Genomic DNA, 21923 nt, shown 5'->3' with positions numbered 1-21923 from the left:
TCAAAAGCTACAAACTGACCCAGTGCCTGACCCTAAAAAAATCATCAAAGAGAGAAAGGTATTGCAGAAAGGAGCATCAGATTCAGGTAAACCTAAAAAATCTTTTATATCTCTTCAAGAAAGTCTTGTAATAGAACAAATACATGTTTAGAGTATAACATCTAATACTAGCAGTGAAGTAAAACTCTCAGAGATTCATAAAGCTCCTTATTCTTTAAGTTCTCCTTTTGCTTTAAGCCTTAAGGAAACTTCACCTCCTATCCATCAGACTCCTTTAGTCTTGTCAGTCACCCCTCAGCCCTCTATCATTCAGACTGCCAGTACTCTTTTAGCTACCACAGCTATGGTAGGTCCACAAGCGCCTACCAAAATGGAAAGAATCATAGCTGCTAGGTATGGGCCTCTAATACTGCCCACTCCTTTGAATGCCATGCCTACTGGAGAATATCATAAATATAGGCCTAAATTCACTGGAACTGAAGGTGTTACTGCTAAAGAACATATTGAGTCATTCTATAGCTATGCTGATAATCTGGACATTAGTGAGGATGATGTGTGGATGATAGTCTTTGTCCAAAGCCTAGATGGAGAGGCTAGAAAATGGTTTAGAGAACTAACCCTAAGATCTATAGCAGATATTGAAGCTTTAGATGATGCATTTCTAAAGCATTGGGGGGATAAAAAGGACCTCCTCTACTACCACACTGAGTTTGGAAACTTAAAGAGAGAAAATGGTGAGTTGTTGTCTGATTTATGTGCAAGATACCCGCTGAAGTAAAACCCGCTACTACCTCTTCTAAACTCACCTATGCTAGTGCTTTTGACCTTGACTTCTGCCTACTGTTGAGAGAAAGGTGATGTGGTACTTTGGCTAACATGTAGGATGCAGCCTTGGAAGTGGAATCAAACATCATGGCTGCAGAGAAGCTGGAGGGAAAGGTTGATAGAAGAAGACAGAGGGGCAAGTCTTCATCATCCTCTGATCTTAAGATATGTAAAATGACCAAAATGATCCATTCATTAGCCTCCGAAATCTCCAAATTAAAGGTTGAGCAGCACCCAGGGAAAGGAAGAGTGCCTAATACCTTTGCTCCTAGAAATCCAAATCCAAATCCATATAGAAGAGCTAATGAGCAGTTGCAGATTTTGCAAAGAAACAAAGATGCAAATGAAGACCAAAGGGTGAGGGCTCCTTTTCAAAATACAGTCATGGAAGAAGAGCAGTTTGAAGAAGAGGATGAGATCCATTGTTTGGAAGACAAAGGAAATGCTTCCTTTTTTACCTCAGTTGCCTATGAAAAGTCATTATGCAATTACAAGATCAGCCAAGAATGGGATGGTAAAGCTATTCTACAAACAGTAGATCAGCAAATATATAATTTGAGGTCAAAGATAAATAATGCCAAGGAAACTCTTGTTCAAAAATTTGTTGTCCCTGTAGTATAGCAAGCTAATAAGCAAAAACAATTGGCAGTTGATCCCATCGTCCTCCAAGCTCCAGCTCATGAGGTAAGAGGTCTTGAAAATTCTCCTTCTCCTTTCAATTTTCAATCAGAAATTCAGAAGCTAAAGATACCCATGCCTCTGATTGAACTATTCAAGAATGAGTCCTTCAAAAGATCCATCCTCGAGGCCCTTGAGCCTAAAGCCATCCAAGCCTCCACTGACTATGTGAATCTCCAAGATGACAAGACAATTGTTATTCTCAGCCCAATGATTGAAAATTGTGAAGAAAACTCCCCATCATTCTATGTCTCTCTGACTATTCATGATAAAATCCTTCACAACTGTCGTCTGGACACTAGAGCCAACCATAATCTAATGCCCAAGGTTGTCATGGATGATCTGGGTCTAGACATTACCAAGCCTTATCATGACCTGTTCTCTTTTGACTCTAGAAAAGTGAAATGTTTGGGATTAATCAAAGACCTAGCCATCACTTTGTCTCAGCTACCCATGAAAAGCATGATGATGGATATTGTGGTAGCATATGTACCCCCCAAGTTTGGCATGTTACTTTCTAGAGGTTGGATCAAGAGACTAGGTGGATCATTACAAAATGATTTGTCTTATGCTACTGTCCCAATTTTCAGAGGTGAGAACAAGAGATTATACAGAGAGGCGCAGTTGGCTTATATCATCAGCGATGAGAAGAATCCCACTAATCATCCCATTTACACTGTTGACACCGATTTTGGATCATGCATTCTCCATATTGAAGAATCTCAGTTGGCCTCCATGCAGCTCAAGAAATCAGTTTTCCAGATCGCAGAGGAAGAAAACCCACAGATTTGGGATATGTTTTTTGATGGAGCTTGCTCTAAAGAAGTTGCAGGGACGGGCATAGTCCTTGTGTCCCCAACACAATAATATATTCATTTATCTTTCAAATTGACCTTTCAGGTCACAAACAACATCGTTGAGTATGAAGCTTTGATTCCGAGCTTGATCGCTGCTAAAGAAATGGGTATCAAAGGCCTGAATGTGTTTGGAGACACAAACCTCATTATTCAGCAGGTAAATAAAACTTTCCAAGCTAGGCATCCAAGGCTGAAGGCATACAGAGATGAGGTATGGAGGCTCAAGGATTCTTTTAATGATTTCAACATTTCTTATATTCCAAGAATGAAGAACCAGCTTGCCGACTCCCTTGTTGTCTCTGCTAGCATGTTTATTCCTCCTTGGCCTCCTAAATTGACATATGAAGTTCAGATAAAATACAGACCATCTCTGCCTAACAATGTCAAATATTGGAGGGTTTTTGAAGACGATGAGGAAATTAACAGGTTTTTGCAAGTCGTTGGGGAATTTTCTGAAATGCACATCGATCAGGAAAATGAAACCATGGAAGAATGCGGCCAGTCCAAGCTGAAAAGCGAAATCGGCCAAAGAAGCATCGTCCAACTGCCCAGCAATCACATACCAAAAGGATTGGTGCCTCTAGAGAGGCTTTTCGATCATAATGATGTGCCCTATAATGCGGCCAAAACAGAGAATGAGTCTGTTGTCCGTAAATATAATATAGGCAGCCCAACCCATCCAAAAAACATAAATCTGTCCACGCATTTGTCCTCTGCCCAGAATTCCAAGTATTGCACCCTCATGAAGCAATTCACTGACATTTTTGCCTGGGAATACAGTAATCTTAAAACCTATGATGCATACATCATTCAGCATAAGATCCCGCTGGAAAAGAACACCAGACCTTTTAAGCAAAAGTTAAGACCTATCAGTCCTCTCTTATTACCTTTGATTGAGAAAGAAACCAAGAAGCTGTTGGATGCAAAAATCATAATCCCCCTAAGGTATTCAAAGTGGATATCCAACCTTGTGGTGGTAAGAAAGAAAAATGGAGAAATCGGGCTTTTTTTCGACTTTAGAAATCTAAACAAGTGCTCTAAAAAAGATAACTATCCCCTGCCCAAGATGGAACACTTGCTGCAAAGAGTTTTACGGGCTAGAGTCATGTCTTTCTTAGATGGATTTTCAGGTTACAATCAGATAGCTGTACACCCTGAAGATCAGGAAAATACCACCTTCACTACTCCTTGGGGCACTTTCATGTACTCAAAGATGCCTTTCGGACTAATGAATGCTAGGGCTACTTTTCAAATGGCCATGGACATAGCCTTTGTGGGAGAGAAGGACAAGTTTGTCCTTATTTATCTTGATGACATAACAGTCTTCTCTAGTGGCCACAAAGACCATTTACAACATTTAAATAAGGTCTTCCTAAAGTGCAGACAATTTGGAATCTCAGTAAACCCAAAGAAGTCACAATTTGCTCTAGAAGAAGGCAAACTTCTGGGACATATTGTTTCTTCTGAAGGTGTGAAGATTGATCCAGCAAGTGTTCAAGCCATTCAGACATTGTCTATCCCAAGGTCAAAAAAGGACATCCAATCCTTCCTAGGTAAGATTAACTTTGTAAGGAGGTTCATTCCAAACTTTGCAGAGCTAGTAAAGAATATCACTTCCATGCTGAAGAAAGGATCAGAAATAAAATGGACAGCTGCTTCAAGAAGCTCGTTTGAAGCCATCAAGCAAGCTATCATGAAAGCTCCCACTCTAATAAGCCCAAATTACACTAAGGGGTTTTGCATCTTCTCTTTTTCCTCTTATAATACAATTGCAACGGTTCTATTGTAGAAAAATGAGGAAGGCATAGAGCACCCCGTGGCCTTTTTCAGCAAAACTCTAAGGGATGTTGAATTAAGGTATGGCCTTATTGAAAAACAAGCTTATGATCTCATTAAATCTTTGAAAGCATTCATAGTTTATATTATGAATTCCAAAGTAATTGTATATGTACCTTCAGCCTCAGTAAAATATATCTTAACTCAACCAGATATTGATGGAAAGAGGGAAAAATGGATTGCAAAATTCATAGAATTTGACATAGAGGTGAAGCCCACTAAGCTTGTCAAAGGCCAAGGCTTGGCTAAGCTTATGGCTGAAGAAAATTGCAGCTTGTTAGATATAAATTTTATAGGTCTAAATTCAGATAATGAACAAACAGAGGGAACAATAGAAGAGCAAAATCAAAATCAGTCTTTGGCTGAAAATCTAGCTACATGTGAATGGTATTACAACATAGTTCATTTTTTGCAAAAGCTAGAAGTCCCTCCAGGGCTTAGCTCAAATCAAGCTCGTGCCATTAAACTCAAATCAGCAAAATTCTGCATTGATAAGAATCTGCTTTATTGGAAAGACCCATCAGGAATCCTCTTGAGGTGTCTAGATAAAGAACAATCTGTGGAGGTCATACACCAGTTCCATTCTAGCATCTGTGGGGGGCTTCATTATTAGAAAACCACAGCTCACAAAATCTTGAGGGCTGGATATTATTGGCCTACTCTATTCTCTGATGTTTTTTCTTTTGTAAAAGCTTGTGACAAGTGTCAAAGGTTTGTAGGAAGACAGCAGCTAAAATCTCTGCCCCTGAAGCCAGTACATGTCAATGGTCCCTTCCCGCAGTGGGGCTTAGACTTTATAGGTGAAATCAATCCACATTCCAGTGGCCAACACAAATGGATTTTAGTAGCCATTGATTATTTCACCAAGTGTATTGAGGCTATACCCACTAAGAATGCCAATCATCAGGTTGTCATAAAATTCTTGAATGAGAATATTTTCACTAGATTTGGTTGCCCAACCATACTAGTCACTGATAATGCAACAGCTTTCAAGGCAAAAGAATTGATGGATGTGACTGAATCCATGGGCATTCAAGTGGTGCATTCTACCTCATATTATCCTCAAGGCAATGGCCTAGCAGAATCATCTAAAAAAAGTCTAGTAAGGGTAATCAAAAAGTTGTTAGACGACAACAAAAGAGCTGGGATTCCAAGTTGAAATTTGCACTATGGGCTGACAAAGTTACCATCAAAAATTCCATAGGGAATTCTCCATTCAAACTAGTTTATGGTGCTGATGTTGTTTTCCCCATCAAGCTCATTCTCCCTGTGGCTAAGTTCTTGCAAGAAGAACAAGATGAAGATAATGATATGGTAAGAAGAATGAATAACCTGGTTAAACTACATCAGAGAAGAGAGTAGCTGGTTGAGAAATCAAATGCTCATTAGAAGGCAATCATAGAAACTTTTGACAGGAAGGCAAAAGTGGACAAGTTCCGAGTTGGTGATTGGGTACTTAAATGGGATGCATTTAAGGAAAAGAGAGGTAATCATGGCAAGTTTGAATCCTTGTGGACAGGTCCTTTTTCCATCGCTCAAGTTCAGCACAACAATACATTCATCCTGCACAATATAGAAGGATGAGATACTTTTGGTAGCCCAGTAAATAGGCGGTTCCTAAAACTCTATTTCATTTAAGGCCTTAAAGCCTTGGTATTGTAAATATGTTTTTCTTTTAGTTTTTATTTTTATGCTAAAAAGAATCCATGCCTAATGGAACACTAGAAGGAAGATTTAATTTTTGTTTTACAGGAAAGGCATTGATCTGAGATCCTTGAAACCTCACAGGAAGGATTTCGTCCCCAGAAGGAGCCAATAGCCTTGCTGGCAAAAGGCCCAAAAATGGATCCATAATAGGCTCTGAAGTCTCCAAACTTTCTTAGAAACATGCCAATGGATCCATTAATGCCCTTGACATTTTCAATTTTGGCTCAAAGATCATCTAATGATCAAAATTGGCGCAAGAGGAAAGCCCTTGGAAGGGCAGAAATGCACTATCAGGAGGCTCAAAACACTCTAGAAACATGAAAAAAAGAATTACGACAGGATTAAACTGGGTAGCACACAACCACCATTAGATATCGTCGATCAACGACCAAGATCTAAGTGGCAAATCGCATATCGGCCGGGCAGGCTTAATGTGGGTGCATGACACCACCGATTAGTGATCTTCGATGATCGGAAGCTATGTTATATATATATATATATATAAGGCCCGAGGAATGAGCGATCAGCGATTGTGATCGCACCGCATCGCTGTATCGCATCAGCGTACTACCATGGGGCAGGACCTTCGCACATACATACAGGTGACCCGAAGAGCTAGACCTGATGACATTATAGCTAGGAACGTATATATTTTGAGATCCGCAGAGGGCTGGTTTCAATGGTTTTTGGTGTATTTTCGTTGTATAAACGAAATACAAAGGGAACCTGGGTTTGCGATATGCGATGAGACCCGGACCCGAAAGAGTCTAGGAAGCAAAATATATAATATTTGAGATCTGCGCCAAAGCTATTTCGTATACATTTTTTTTTTTAATACATTTCAAAATATAAAGGGAAGACTATGGAAAGGGCCAAATGCGACTTGTGACAGTGACAAGGGTGGACCTGAGAGGATATAAACCATCTTTGAGGACTTTTTGAAGTCTGAAAAGGACAGGGAACAGCGGGATTTTGCAGTATGATGGTGCTTTCTGTTGATAATAGAAACAGTCACAGTTTGTAGTTGAAAGATAAAACAAAGGCACGCAGACCCTTTCCACCACCCAATAGAGGCTAAGAGACAAGGACAGAGGACAGAAAGAATCAATAGATAGCGCAGCACATCCATAGAACAAACAGAATGATCGTGGAGCTCTCTGGCACAGGAGAACTCCTAGACAACACAACAACCAGCCAAAATATCTTAAAACTGTTATTCCTTTGTCAGAAGGAGGAAAACCTGCCAAGCCATGCTTGCCTAGAGGGCATCAAAGCAATTAAACAATGCATATCAGGCAAATAAAGACTCCGAGCCTTCTAGAGAGCTCAAGAGCATTGTAAACATGCTATAAATAGCTGTTAGTAAGATGTAACAAGGGTTCAACTTCTGGAGACTGTTGCTACTTTGTTCCTTCAAGCTCTTCATCTTTATTCTAGCAATACAAGCTTCTTTTGCCATCATATGTTCAACATCCATTCTCTTTACTGTTCTATGCTTGCACTTGAACAGTTTTTTCATGTTTCCTTTGTGTCTAAGGCCAGATAACTGTTATCTTATCTATGATTTGATAACTTAGATTTGAAAAGCCTTTTTGCTACCTGTAGCTAACCATTCATATGTGGTCATATATGCATCTACCAGTACAATCAGTATTCTCTTTTACTGCCTGTAGCTAGTCATTCATTTATGTTTATATATGTAATCTGCTGATACAGTTAGTATTCTCCATCTATCCATTAAATCTACAAATTATTGAGCATTAGTGGTTTAAATCCTTGTGTTGTTGAGGGTGTTCATGCATGCCTTGAGTGGGAATAGAGTTGAAATGGTCATCTGACTTGAACCAAACCATCATCCATTCCAATAGTTCTGAGAACAATATTGAAGATTATATGTTACCAGGCATCTCCGAGTTGCAACCTAGAAGAGTTTCCTGGAGTGCTAACAGGACTAGTGTGGGCTTCCCAAATATACATACCTCCAAAAAGTGACTCTTCTTAAGCACAAAAAATTAAAATAGAATTTCAATTATTTCTCTTATAAAATTGGACCTTCAAGTACTAAGACCATGGTTAACTGCCTTAATCCTCAATAAGGAGGACAATCTTTGATCATCATGTCATCAAGAATCACTTCATGAGATGCCAATATAGTATGGAAGGATAGGAACAATTCTGGTACCTATTGTAGGCAATCTGGGTTGACCAGACTATGGAGGTTGAAAGAATGTACATTGATTATAGTGGGGGTTGTATTTCATTGGTGTTACAACTCCATGAGCAAGATATAGCCCTATATATGCAAGTTTTCCTGCAAATGTAGGTCCATATAAAGGTTGTGTAACTTAAGAAGAATGTTGAGCATATGAAGGTAGCCATGTAGGATATTCTTGTGGAGTAAGAGGAGGTAGCTGTGACCTTAGATATGATGGAAAGATTGGGTTAATTTTTGCATAACCTGGTTGTACCTGTGGTCCAAATTGTACTTGAGAGGATGGTATAGGTTGTGAAGTAGCCTTCTCCTTTTGGCCCTCAACTTCAAGTTTTACTATAACTAACCTTCCCTACATGTGAAAAAGCAAGTACATATTCCCAACTATAATTTTCCAAAGAAGTCAAGTCTATCCTTTAAACTACCCAAAAAAAAAATATATAGAGGCATTAAAAAATGCACAGTTTCATTCCTTTATCAATATTTATGTTTGAATCCTCAAGAGCCCTTTTGGTCACTTCATCAGGCTTAAATGTCATAAATGAAAAACCCTTGTTTGAAAAAAAATTGTTTCTGAGTAGAAATATAAAACAATATTTACTATATAAATATATATGGATATATATATATCTATATATATATATCTATATATATATATATATATATATATATATATATATATATATAGCTATATATATATATATATATATATATATATATATATATATATATATATATAACTTATATAACTTTTAGATGGCAGAAATATAAGAAACTAAAGTTTCCACTTAATATTTTGATTTTTAGCCAAAAACTAAATTACCTGGATTTGTTTATATTATTTTCATATGCAACAAAAACTTCCTTTATTTCTCCATACGGTGAAAAAATCGATACGAGTGCCTCGGTTGATGTCTCATATCAAAGGCCACCAATGTAAAGCCTCTATATGACTAATCGGTAGTTTGTGTTGGATTGGTGCCAGTAGTTGCTAGATTACATATAGTAATTCAACCCTGCAGAGTCATCACCCCACATTACAAAACTATTCTTAAACTCTGAATGAAGCAACATCTAGTCAAATTGCCAACATAATGACACACAACTAACAAAAATAGAAGCCCTTCCAAAACTATTGCCTAGTTTCCGAAAATATTATGATTTTTTTACAAATCATCTTATGGCATGGAACAATTTAAATGACATTCCACTAGGATAAAACTCATAAATTTGCATATACTAAATTTCCAATATTAATACTCAGTTTCCAATAATCTTAACTTTTCACTAGAAATCATATCACAAGAAAGAAGCAACTAAACAACATGAATAACATTGCACCTAGATAGAACAATGGTGGGTGTTCCATCGACTAAAATTTCTTGCAATACATGAAAGTTAAAATCATCTTCTTGCACATGCCTTTGGGCAACACTAATATACTATTGAAAAATAAAAGTACACATTACAGCATGACTCTCATATCAATGACAGACATAGTCACATGGTCTCCAAAGCAGACACAACTTTAAAAGTATCTATACAATCAACATTTCATAGTAAACTTCTAAGTCAAAATGTACAAATATTTGGAACCAAGACTGACACATACATCAATAGTCTTGCTAGGTTCCTACAAATCCCTTTGAGCAGAATCCATATGCTTAAATGTAATAAAGTCAAATCCCCTTGACTTTCTAGTTGCCTTGTCAATGATAACAAAACCTTCTTCAATCTCTCCATATTGTTCGAATGCCTAAAATATTAACAACAATTGGAATTATTAGTAAACAATTTTCCATTCAAAAGCATGGCTTGTTTTATAAAGTCTCCAAGAGAGACTACATAGTCTGGACTTTGCAGTTGTAAAAAACAGGTTGGATTTTGAACCATGGTTAACTTCCCTTTGAGTGAATATTAAAAACAACCTTTATGTTAAATCAATATCACGAAACTCAGGTACAAATCATGACCAATACTAACGTAATTAACAATACATTGTGACAAAAGCCAACAAATAGCATCACATCATTTCAAGGCCATAAAATAAAAGCATTGCAAAATAAACAACAATATGAAAAATATTTATATTCATACAAATGACAAGCACCCAATCATCATGCACTCACTTCACGCATATTTTGTGAAGCAATTGTCCAAGCCAATCCATGCAAAAAAAATTCTGATGATTAGGTTATTTACTTGCAACATTCCTAATATTTTCTATTATATCCTAATCATATCATATCATTAGGAATGTTGCAAGCTAATCATATCATATATTGTCTATTATATCCTAATTATATCATATTCTCATTTTCTAGAAACTTGTCATATCCATTCTGAATGTTGTATCCATATATGTATCCGTGCAATACACACACATACAAACATATCTAGGTTTACAAATTGAGGTTTAAATACCTCTCGCACTTAATATATCCGAAGTTGAAATGGATCTATGCTAATACTACAACAATAACCATATAGAGGAGGAATTGCAAACAACGTGAACCATTTTCAAAATGCAAAATTTGCAAAGCCAACATTTGAACAAAGATCCATGGTATACCCTCTAAAGCAAAAAAATATGAAATACCCAGTTACAACTTATGATGCATTCTTATACATTTTCACATTAAATATTTATTATCTATTTCCACTACTTTGGAAAATAATACCCTATCATTAAATTTTCTCTTCAGGATCTGTAAAAATTTCTCAAAAGGAATAGATGAATAACAAAGTATGTTCTTGATCATCCTCTATTAAAGACACACCTCTCCCAACCCTTTAGAAAAATAAATCTAAGGATTAAATGTAGGCATGATTTACGTTAAATTCTAAAGGCCCCTTCATGAGAGTAATGCAAGATAACATTACACGTTTATTTTCAAGAAGAGTAGATCTTATATGAAAAGTCATTATTAAATCTTATTTGGCTAGTTATTTTAACTCAATATTCACTATGTTTATCTCTATATAGAACAAGATAAAAATGTCATTGTGAAGAATGATTTCATCACAGAACATAATGGGCCCAAAATCATTCTGATAACCTTGACAAGCTCCAACAGCATTTTGTTCTGAGTTATTAGAATTATTAAGACTGATGATTTCTCCTGCTAGTTTTAAGTTATGTATTGATCTCAGTTGTATGGTGATTCTTATTTTGTAATAAATTGCATGACTTTGAGGGATAAACTGAATGTAGTTGCCTCCACCTATAATTTTTAATATTGCATGAAAATATTTAGGGAGTTAAATGAAGATTTTGATAAGCTTTCAAAGGAGAGGCTTTGATTTGAGGTGGGTTGTTGTGTGGTCAAAAAAATTAACTAGGGTGTACAATCCTCTTCTCAAGGTAGACACTAGTGATGTGTCATCTTATGTCCATTTACAAGTTTTTCAGTTTAGGGATCCTACTCTATTTAATTCACTTATAATTTATGTGGTTGGGCTTACTTGGTACTTGTTATCATTTTGAAGCAACATTTAGGTTGTGTTTTCCCTCCTCTCTTTATTTTATAGTTGGAATTGTGTTTAGATGTCTATTTCAAGCAGTTTAGTTAGAATCATGTCAATCCAAGTGGATCCACAAAGAGAAGTGACCTTGAAAATATCTGAAAATTCAAGATACTCATATGGAAGTGAAACTAGGACAAGATCGTAGTGCTTGTCGCCCTGATTCCAATGGTGTGAAAGACACTCAAATATGAGTTCGCATGCTCAATTTATAGCTGGTCAATTTCGGGTCAAACTTGGCCAAGTGGAAGTCACTAACAAGGCAACAATTTAGCAGAGTCTCGATGCTCATAATCCAGCCACCAGAACATGCAAACTTGTTGCTTACTTAATTTGTCTAATATCCCTTAAAAACCGATGGGATAATTTGAACTTCTATGTTATGAAAAACAAAAAAATATATAATTTTGGGTGGCGGGCCACCAACCCCACCACCCCACCCAATGATATTATATATGACATATAGATTAATGGGGGGGTGAGCCACCTCGGCGGACTCGCCCAACCCCCTCCGGAGCCACAACCCAAATATATATTAAAACAACGTTGTTGCGTTATATTCTAACCATCGACGTTAAAACATGTAACCCTGTTTGATTGGAACCATGTGTTATATAGCTGTCAGAACCACAAACCATTTGTAACCACCGATGTTAAAACATGTAACCATGTTTGTTAAAAAAAATTACATCGTATATGGTAGGCAAGCGACTTGAACATGGAACCTCCCTAACCATCACGCCCTATCACGGTACCATGAACCAACGGGCCAATGGCCCATCCGTTGAAATGTATGCCCTCTTTATTATATAAAAACCATACAATTACTCATTCGACCATCGGCGGAGGTCTAGGCGCAGAATCCTAAGAGACAGAGGTAGTGGAACCCTGAGAAGGGGAATCCACAAGATGTTGAAAATATTCCCTTAGAGGGCTAGAGGTGCCAGTGACAGAATTTGACAAGTTTATAGTCGATTTTGCACGTTTTCGTGCCTCATGGTCCTTGTTTAATTTTTAACGAGCTCGACACAATACAAGGAACTCTAGTCTAACACCTTTGATCACAGACCAAAAGAAGCCATGGCTTCCAAGAGGTTCTCATCAGATGGGAGAACAACACTCTGGAAGGGATACATGTCCAGGGATCCAAATGAAAAATCAGGCTCCAATGCCTCCAGTACATGATGTACTACATCACCTACTAGATCATCAGTAGATGTAGGCATGGAACAAGTGGCCACGTCATTAACATGTGGCGGGGGTGATACCGCTTGCATATAAGAACCATTTAGGGATGATGGTTTATATTCTTTACAGTCAGTGCAAAGGACTAGAAAAACACCATCAAGAGACCTGCAAATCAATCATATACATATACATATACACATCTTACATCTTTGATAATCATGCCTAGTGACACATGAATAGGCATCTGATGATACATGAATCCATGGTATCGATGCAACCATCCGAATAGAAGGGATCATGTGTATGGATCCGTGGTATGGTCGCAGCCATCCGAACAAAGAGTATCATATATATGGACCCATGGCATGGTCGCAGTTGTAGAGAGGAAAACATGTGTACAATCATGAAGAACTCATAACTTCGTGCAACCTGAATTTTATGAGACAGAATCCAGGTTCTTGCGCCATATCTCAACTCGATCAATGTACAAATTCTAACATGTGAACAGATGTCTCAAACTCGAACATGATATAAAACCACTTGATTACCATCACCCGTGGAACCATTAACAGGCATGAGAGAAACCACCAATAATGACAATGGCTCTCAAGGTACAATCAACCAAATCCACAAATGTGAATAATGAAGCTGAAGCCGAACACCCGTGGAATCATTCGATCAAAGGTCAATGATGTAAACCTGTCTCGAATGTGAAGAGCTTCCCATTGAGGCATGCAAGCTCTAAGGTACTGAAAGGGAGTTTTTAAATTATCTTCCTGGATAAGGAGCTAAAGTAGACAGGAAGTGATCTGTCGAAGGAGGGCCATAATGAATCCCACATCATCAACATGAAACCAGATATTATGGGTTCATCCTTAGTGGAGTCACCATTTTGTTGTGAAGGTAAATACCCTCTACGAACAGAGGCGGTCTCTCTAACCCAATGAGTGGGTCTAGCAACAAACTAAACAAACTAACATACACTTTCCTAGCTTATGTTTAATAAATGCAGAGAGAGAGTAGCCTACCTCACTCTGATGCTAATCGCTTAATCCTTTAGAGATGAATTTGATTCCTTTGCTTAGGCTTGCTTCTTACTTTTTCTCCACATCCGAGTATCTACAAGAAATACCAAAGAGAAATACAAGGTACAAGAGCATATATGGCATACATCAAACATAAACTACTTAATAGATCAAGGAATATTAAGCTAAAATCATTTACACAATTATGGAAAGTGAACATCAGATGTATATATTAATAAGCTAAAAATGGAAGCATACAACCTATGCCTTGATGTTGGATACCTCCTTTTAGTGGATTTCCAAGTCCAAGCAAAGACTCTTCAAGCACTCCTATACTCAGCATTTGGGCATAATCTCAGTATAGGAATACAGGAAATCAATGACCAACCATTTAGGAATGGAAGGGAGTTCTATTTATAGGAAGGGAGAGGGAGTTAGGGATCCAAAAAAGAGGTAGGAAGGTCCACATCTCAAGGGAAAATCCCATAATGATAAGATCAAGAGGTCCAAATGGGAGAGCTCAACCATATCAACAACAACCAATATCCATCTCATTGTTCTCAAAGTTTCTAGTGCACAAAGCTTCTCCTCCAGTTTGGGAAAACCTATAAGAAGAGGTTTAGCATGGGTTTTCATATCAAAACCCATGTTGGCAGTGCTACGGTAAAGCAGAGAAACCTACCATCAGCACGAGCAAGCAGTGGAGAAAAATGCATTGGCCATAAAAATTAGGGTTTTAGCTAACCTTCTTCAGAATTGACCCAAGGAAATTTTCCTTTGTTTCTTTAGGGAGGTTTTGGTTTGTATATCATGATGGATGTGATGCACAATTTTCAATGTTTTGGAACTTTGGTTATGGAACAGGAAGTGAACAGGAGGTGTGACAAAATACTGTGTAATAGGAGGTATAAGGGTCATCTTTGCAAAGCTACTTGCAACTGATTTCTTTGATGCCACTTAATGAAAGAAGGTCTCCCACTTTGAGCAGGGTCCAGAGACGTAGCCCACATTGGGTGAACTCTGTAATCAAATCGTTTTTGTGCCTTTGATCTCATGGCTGTTTTATTATTTCTAATTCCTTTCCAAGTGTTAAGTTACTTGGTTTATATGCTCTTTTATATGCAATTTTGAATGCATCCTTGAAGTTTAAAAGATCTGCATCAAGTTTGGTATCAAGAGAAAGTCTCATTGATGCGAGATTGCATGAGTGAATGCTAACCAGTAACAAGCTCCAAAGAGGTGAAGGAAAAATTAAATCCTTTGATCCCAAAGTGGGGTGTGCACCACAAAGACAAAACATGGCACATGAGGAAGCTCGATTGGAGGAAGAGTGAAATTATCGCAAGATCTTCTTCACCATGGCAGAGAAAGTTGACAAGTTGTTTACAGAATATGAGAATACAATCAAGCCTGAGAAGAAGGAACCAAATGATCATGCCTCGGTAAATCATGAAGGTGGAGGAGAAGAGCCTCCTCCCTCTCCATCCTCTAGTGAAAGTTCTTCTTCTTCCTCTTCTCATCATTCTAACAGGAATCATAGGAATGCATCTAAAAATCCCTTTTTCAAGTTGGATGTCAAGTTTGATTTACCTGTATTTAGTGGAGAATCTAATGCAAAAAAAATAAATAACTAGATAAGACAGGTTGAAGTGTATTGTTATATGCAACTAGCATCCCTTCGATTGAGTGGCACTACTCTTGTTTGGTGGGAAAGAAAACTGAAGCAAGGTGGTAAGAGTAGTCATAAACTTCATTCATCTTGGTCTGAGTTCATTTCTTCTTTAAGAGGATAATTTTACCCATTGGGTTACAAACAGAAGGCCGTGATGGAATGGAAGCATTTGAAGCAAATAAAAGGTCAAATTTTTACAGAGGAGTTTAAAAAACAAGTATTAGCATTGAATATTCTACTGGACACGTTTGAGACATTGATGAAATATATTAGCTCTTTGCATAGTTATTTATGTCATTCATTGTTATTATTCAAACCTAAGTCTCTTGATTAAGCTAGTGTGAAGGTTGTAATCTTGAAAGTAGGGAGAAGCATTAGCAAGATGACCGCCCAAAGAGGATAAAATCAGCCAAGAGAGAGAAGCAAGGCCCTCTTGTACTCATTGTGAGAAAGAAGGGCATGATGAGGAGAATTGTTGGAAATTGCATCCATAATTGAGACCTAAGAGGAACGACAGAAAATAGAAGTACTAGAAAGTTGCAATTGTGTAGCAAGACCAAGAATCTGAATCAGAGGATGATGAGAAGATCACAACTACGATATTTGTAGAAGGTGGACCGATTGACCTAGGATTAGAATCAGGTGACAAAATGAAGATTGCAACTCTTGGGATTGCAGTAGATGGACCCATCGACTTGGGTTCTGATTCAGGTGATGAGACAAAGATTTCAGCAGATGTTGTACCAAAAATGAAAAGGGCACCAAATACGACATGGCTCCAAGAACTCAAAGAAATCAACCAAAGGAATTCAGGCGGAGAATTCTAAACCAAGGAGACTCCTACAAGAAGCATATAAGGAGAAAAAAAAGTTGTAACATCAGTTACAAGCCAAGGAGGAGGCCTTAGAAAAGTTGCAGCATAACAAGCCTGAGGTAAAAAGTGATTCTTCAATTTCATGTACTTTTTATGATGATGATTTCGCTGCTTTTGAGAAACATACTACAGGAATTAGATCAAAATTGTTGAAGAAAATGGGGTATCAAGGAAAGTACCTCAGAATTAATGGTCAAGGCATTGTGAATCCCATCAATGTGGAGGAATTGCCTCATTATGCAGGACTTGGATATGTCAAAAAACAAGTTGAGGAATGCTCCAAGATAGCCAGTGACCAAACAACAACAGATGATGAGAGCACTTCATCACATTCTAGTGATAGTGAGGGTTCCATGAGCACTCATCAGAGGCGCACCAGGAATAAGTGTTCTAAGGTAATCCAAAAATTTTGGAGGAGAAAGAATTATTGTAGTCACTGCAACGAGGTTGGACACCAGAGAACCACGTGCCAGATACTCCATGCCCAGAAAGAGTCATTAAAGAAGCCAGCTAACGAACATGTTCAACAAACGAATATGCCACATTCATGGTGGTCCACTTTATTGAGTAAGAGATGGTTTTACTAAAAATAGTAGCTTTTCATGGCCACATTTTTTAAATTGTGTGTTGCGAGTAATTGTAAAAGTGATGATGTGTTTTCCATTGCCTATTAAAGAAACGATGATGTCTTTTAGCCTTTTGTGGATAGTTGGGGTATTAGTTTCTATTATAATGTAAACTTAACCAAAGAGGGTGTGTTATAAACTCTTGGTAAGTATGGGGTTGATTGAGTCATGTGTGGTTTTGTATGTGATTGCAAAGAATGTACCAGATTTTCATGCAATGCAAATTTTGGAAGTGTGGCTTAACAAGGACACAGGGAGTGTACAGGATGTGTTTATGCTTTTGGAGGACCAAAAGCTCCTCAGTGGGGAGGAATGATCCAGGTGGATCAAGAAATAGAAGTGGCCTTGAAAATAGCTCAAAAATAAAAGTCCTCAGATGGAATTGAAACTAGGACCATATCGTAGTGCTTGTCGCCCTGATTCCAACGGTGCAAACGACACTCAAATTAAATTTTGTATGCTCAAGTTACAGTTGGTGAAAATTTGGGTCAATACTTGGCCAATTAGCAATCATTAATGAGGCAACAATTCGGCAAAGTCTCGGCGCACAAAATTTAGCCACCGAAACAAGTGAATTTTCCGCCTACTTAATTTTTTTAATATCCCTTAAAAACCGACGGGATAATTTGAACTTCTATGTTACAAAAACCAAAAAATATATAATTTTTTATGGCAGGCCACCAACCCCACCACCCCACCCAACGATATTATATATGACATATAGATTAATGTGGGGGCGGGCCACCCCCAGAAGGCCCACTCAACCCCCCTCGGAACCACAACCAAAATATATATTAAACAACGTTGCGTGTTATATTGTAACCACTGACATTAAAACATGTAACCGCATGTTATATAACTGTCGAAACCACAAACCATTTGTAACTACCAACGTTAAAACATGTAACTGTGTTTGTTAAAAACAAATGCATCGTATATCGTAGGAAAGTGACTTGAACACGAAACCTCCATACCTGTCGCGCCTTATCACAGTATTGCGGATCAACAGGCCAACGACCCATCTATTGAAATGCTTGCACTCTTTATTATATAAAAACCATACAATTCCTCATTCGACCAGTGGCAAAGGTCCGCGTAGAGAAACGTAAGTGGCAGAGGTCCAGGCGCGGAACCCTAAGCGGCAGAGGAACCCTGCCGTAGAGGTAGTGGAACCCTGAGCACAGGAATCCACAAGGTGATGAAAATATTCCCTTAGAGGGCCAAAGGTGCCCATGATAGAATTTGACAAGTTTATAATCTATTTTGCACGTTTTTGTGCCAGGAATCCAACCATGTAGTCTGTTTCTCCAGTCGAGGTCTCTATTTTCATGCCATCATCTAAATTGGAGATATAAGGGTGATCTTTGCAAAGTTGCTTGTCACTGATTTCTATGATGCCACTTAATGGAAGAAGGCCTCGCCACTTTGAGCAGGGCCCGGAGACATAGCCCGAATTGGGTGAACTCTGTAATCAAATCGTTTGTGTGCCTTTAATCTTATGGTTATTTTATTATTTTTTCTTCCTTTCCATGTGTTAAGTTACTTGGTTTATATGCTCTTTTATATGCAATTTTGAATGCATCCTTGAAGTTAAAAAGATCTGGATCACATGTTTTTCACTAGATGGTTTTAGAATCTTGATACTTAGCCTATGGGTGGTCAGAATCTTTGGTTATAAAACCAGAGTTTTTTGCTCTGTTCTATGGGTATAATTCTCTAGCACCTAATGAATGCAATTTCGATTCTATCTTTAAATATAAATTATGACATTTTTATTAGGAAATAAAAAATGTTATAGCAACATTTTTTGAATGTATATGTTTCCGGATGGTGAATCAGGCTTCAAAAATATCAAGACGAGTGAAGAAGAGGTTGATTATCATTCTAAAGTAGGATTTTTAACAAAAGATATTGAATACTCCTTTAATTTTTTCAGTTCACTGCATCACTAGGGTTCAACCTCAAAGCTAGACTCCTGCAATGAACAGAATTAACCAAATTCAATTGAAAGCATTGAAGTCTTAAGACCCTATGAAAGAATCAAGGGAAGCAATTAATCTACTATAACTAATTGATATTTGGGGTGAATTAATCAACTAGAAACAACTAAAGAAAGCTCGATGAACCTAGAAAGTTAGGAACAAAGATCCTAAAATAAGACAAGTAACTTTTAGTGGCCACCATTCACCCATTGGCTACTTAACCTTGGGAATTTATAAAACATTTACCATGTCAAGATGAAAATTAGCTTAACATTTTACAAAATAAGATTGATCTATTTTAGGAAAAGGAATTTTTTTATACAAAAACATAATTGTACCAAGAGAAGCAATGTGCACTCTACAGCAAAAGTGTGGATGAGATACTTAACCTAACATAATGTTAATAAACTAAATGAAAGAAAAGCAGTAAAAAAATTATAAAACAAAGTGATATATCATAATAATAAAATAAACCAGCATAATTTCATCTTAACATCCACCTTTAATCCCTCTTGTTTAAGAAACAAGATGGATCTATACTAATGAAATAATAAAATTAAAAACACTTAGTGAACTTTCTCAAAATTTATGTAGTTTATCATTGGGGCTGATAAAAAATATCACTTCCCAATAAGAATTATCCCTGTCCAAATGCACAAAAAATGAATTAAGACCAATATTCAATGCAGTATATTCAATAATAGCTTAGATCCCATACTATAAACCCTTGATTAAAAATTCTCAGTGATATAGCAATCGTCACATATCAAAAGTTAATGACCTTTAGTTGATAAGAAAGATCTACCTCATAAGGCCTCTATATAGGAAAAAATTTTATGATTCAATTGACACGCAGTCCAACAAAGAAATAACTACAAAACAAAGTAGATTATAACAACTTAGTACAATAGACCAGAACTTAGTAAGTATCAAAATTTTCTTTTGAGACATTAACATATTATAAACTTAAATTAGAGAAAGGCCTGCATCGCAAGCAACAATGGTCCGAAAGATACATCAGTATACCTATAAGGTACAGAGAAAACAATGACTTTTGAATATCTTATTTACCAAGGATTAATGCATTTAAGGACTTGAATATCATATAATTTTTATAATTGAGTCCTATGGACTGACATAACAATTTAAATAGATAAAATAAGACAAAAGAATATATTAGAAGAAAAATTATGCTTACTATTTATAAAAAAAACATGTGCTTAGCAAATGTATGGTTGATTTTGGTACTTTAGAAAGCTATGAATCATATGCTAAGATGTCTTGCTACAAACGACAAGAAATCAGTATATTAACCACTTATGGCATGTTTTTGAGTTAAGACTTATGTGATCCATAATAATTATAACAACATCTTTTGGAAAAAACCACATACGAGATATTCTCGTTGACGCGTTTCGAACCAGCCAGTGTGGTTCATCTTCAGAACAAGATGAGGAACGAGATCCAGACATTGTAATAAATAGATGTAGAGAGATGCTAACTAGCCATTAACGAGTAACAGCGAATTTGACTAAGGGCAAAAATTAGAAAAAAAATTGATTAAAAAAAATTATAAATATATATATATATATATATAAAATTAAATAATTTAAAAATTATTTTAATAAAATAATATTATACAATAAAATTATTAGTTTTTATTAAAAAAATTATAACCCTTTATAGCCCTATTAATAAATATTATTATATAAATATTCTAAAAAAATATCAATATTAATGATTTAATCCTATTAAAATCCCCAAATATTAACTAATATAAAAATAATTTTAAAAAATCATAAATGATTATTTCAAACTTACAAACCCAGGTTTGAAGACTACAATTGATCATTACTTATCATATCAATTAAATTCTCCAATATTCTCAAGAACCTGTCCTCCAACAACCCGTACACGACCATGTGTATTAGCACCCACATAATCTATCAAAGTGAATATGATAGATCATCATCATCACAATCATAAAACGAACTTATCAACTAGTCTACTATTTTGATTCTCACGAGTGAACATTACATTTCATTACATATAATACCAATAAATAAATAAATAAACAAACAACAATGTGCTCACATTCCAAAGTTCCATTGACAAATACTCGACAAGGTCATCTTTTAGAGATTTAAAAAACACAATTTCACTAGTTTCATTAGAATACCTACACGAGAAAATATAAATTGAAATGCCTCGAAATCTCGCATCCCATCATATCAAGGACCATCGAATCAATCTTGCAAGCTTTATAAAACCTAAAACAAATTGAATCTCAGCAAACTCGCCCTCAACATAAAACAAATTGAATCTCAGCAAACTCGCCCTCATAGTTTTCATCGTTATAATTATCCATGCAAATAGCAATGATGTTGGGCATGAAATTCATGGCTTTTTCAGAGAAAACAATTTTACTTACCCCAATCCCGCCAATGTGGCCCCCTTTCTCTTCACAAGCTGGAGATGGTTCTTCAAAATCCCCTCGCCCTTCCTGTGACTTGAAAGAGTCAAAACCTCCAATGAAGAATCCATCGCCATTATATATTGAATTGAAGAGTGGGGAAAACGATTGACTATAAAGTGCGAGGGCGTGTGAAACGAAAAACCCATTTATAAAATGGAAGAAAAAATCAAAGCATAACTGATCCAACGATGGTCCAGAATGTCGATCTCGGCACTGGATTCTTTTTCTCATTTTTCTCCTCACTCTCACTCTCGACAAATCTTGTTTGTGACTATAAGAGCGAAATCCAAGTTGTTACTAGGATTCGATCTCCGGACAAGGTGGGGTATTGGCTTCGTTCACAGTTTTCGCAGTAAAATTGGGAGCGGGGTGCAAGTTCCCCATCGATTCTTTGAAGGCCAGAACAGTGAATAAAAGAAAGGTAGGGAAATTGAAATTAA

General features: G+C 36.8%; 1 pseudogene; it reads right to left on the bottom strand.

Annotated features, from left to right (window-relative positions):
- LOC149167960 (UBP1-associated protein 2C-like) overlaps positions 1-21557 on the bottom strand; it is a 40522-nt pseudogene extending 18965 nt beyond the window's left edge.
- Positions 21558-21923: the final 366 nt, after the last annotated feature.

This window comes from Pinus tabuliformis, chromosome 5_1, assembly GCF_031772625.1.
Source record: "Pinus tabuliformis cultivar Carrire ecotype Pingquan chromosome 5_1, CPIR1, whole genome shotgun sequence".
In the NCBI taxonomy this organism is placed as follows: domain Eukaryota; kingdom Viridiplantae; phylum Streptophyta; class Pinopsida; order Pinales; family Pinaceae; genus Pinus; species Pinus tabuliformis.
Note: the sequence above shows the minus strand (reverse complement) of the source record. Positions and strands in the feature narration are given on the sequence as shown.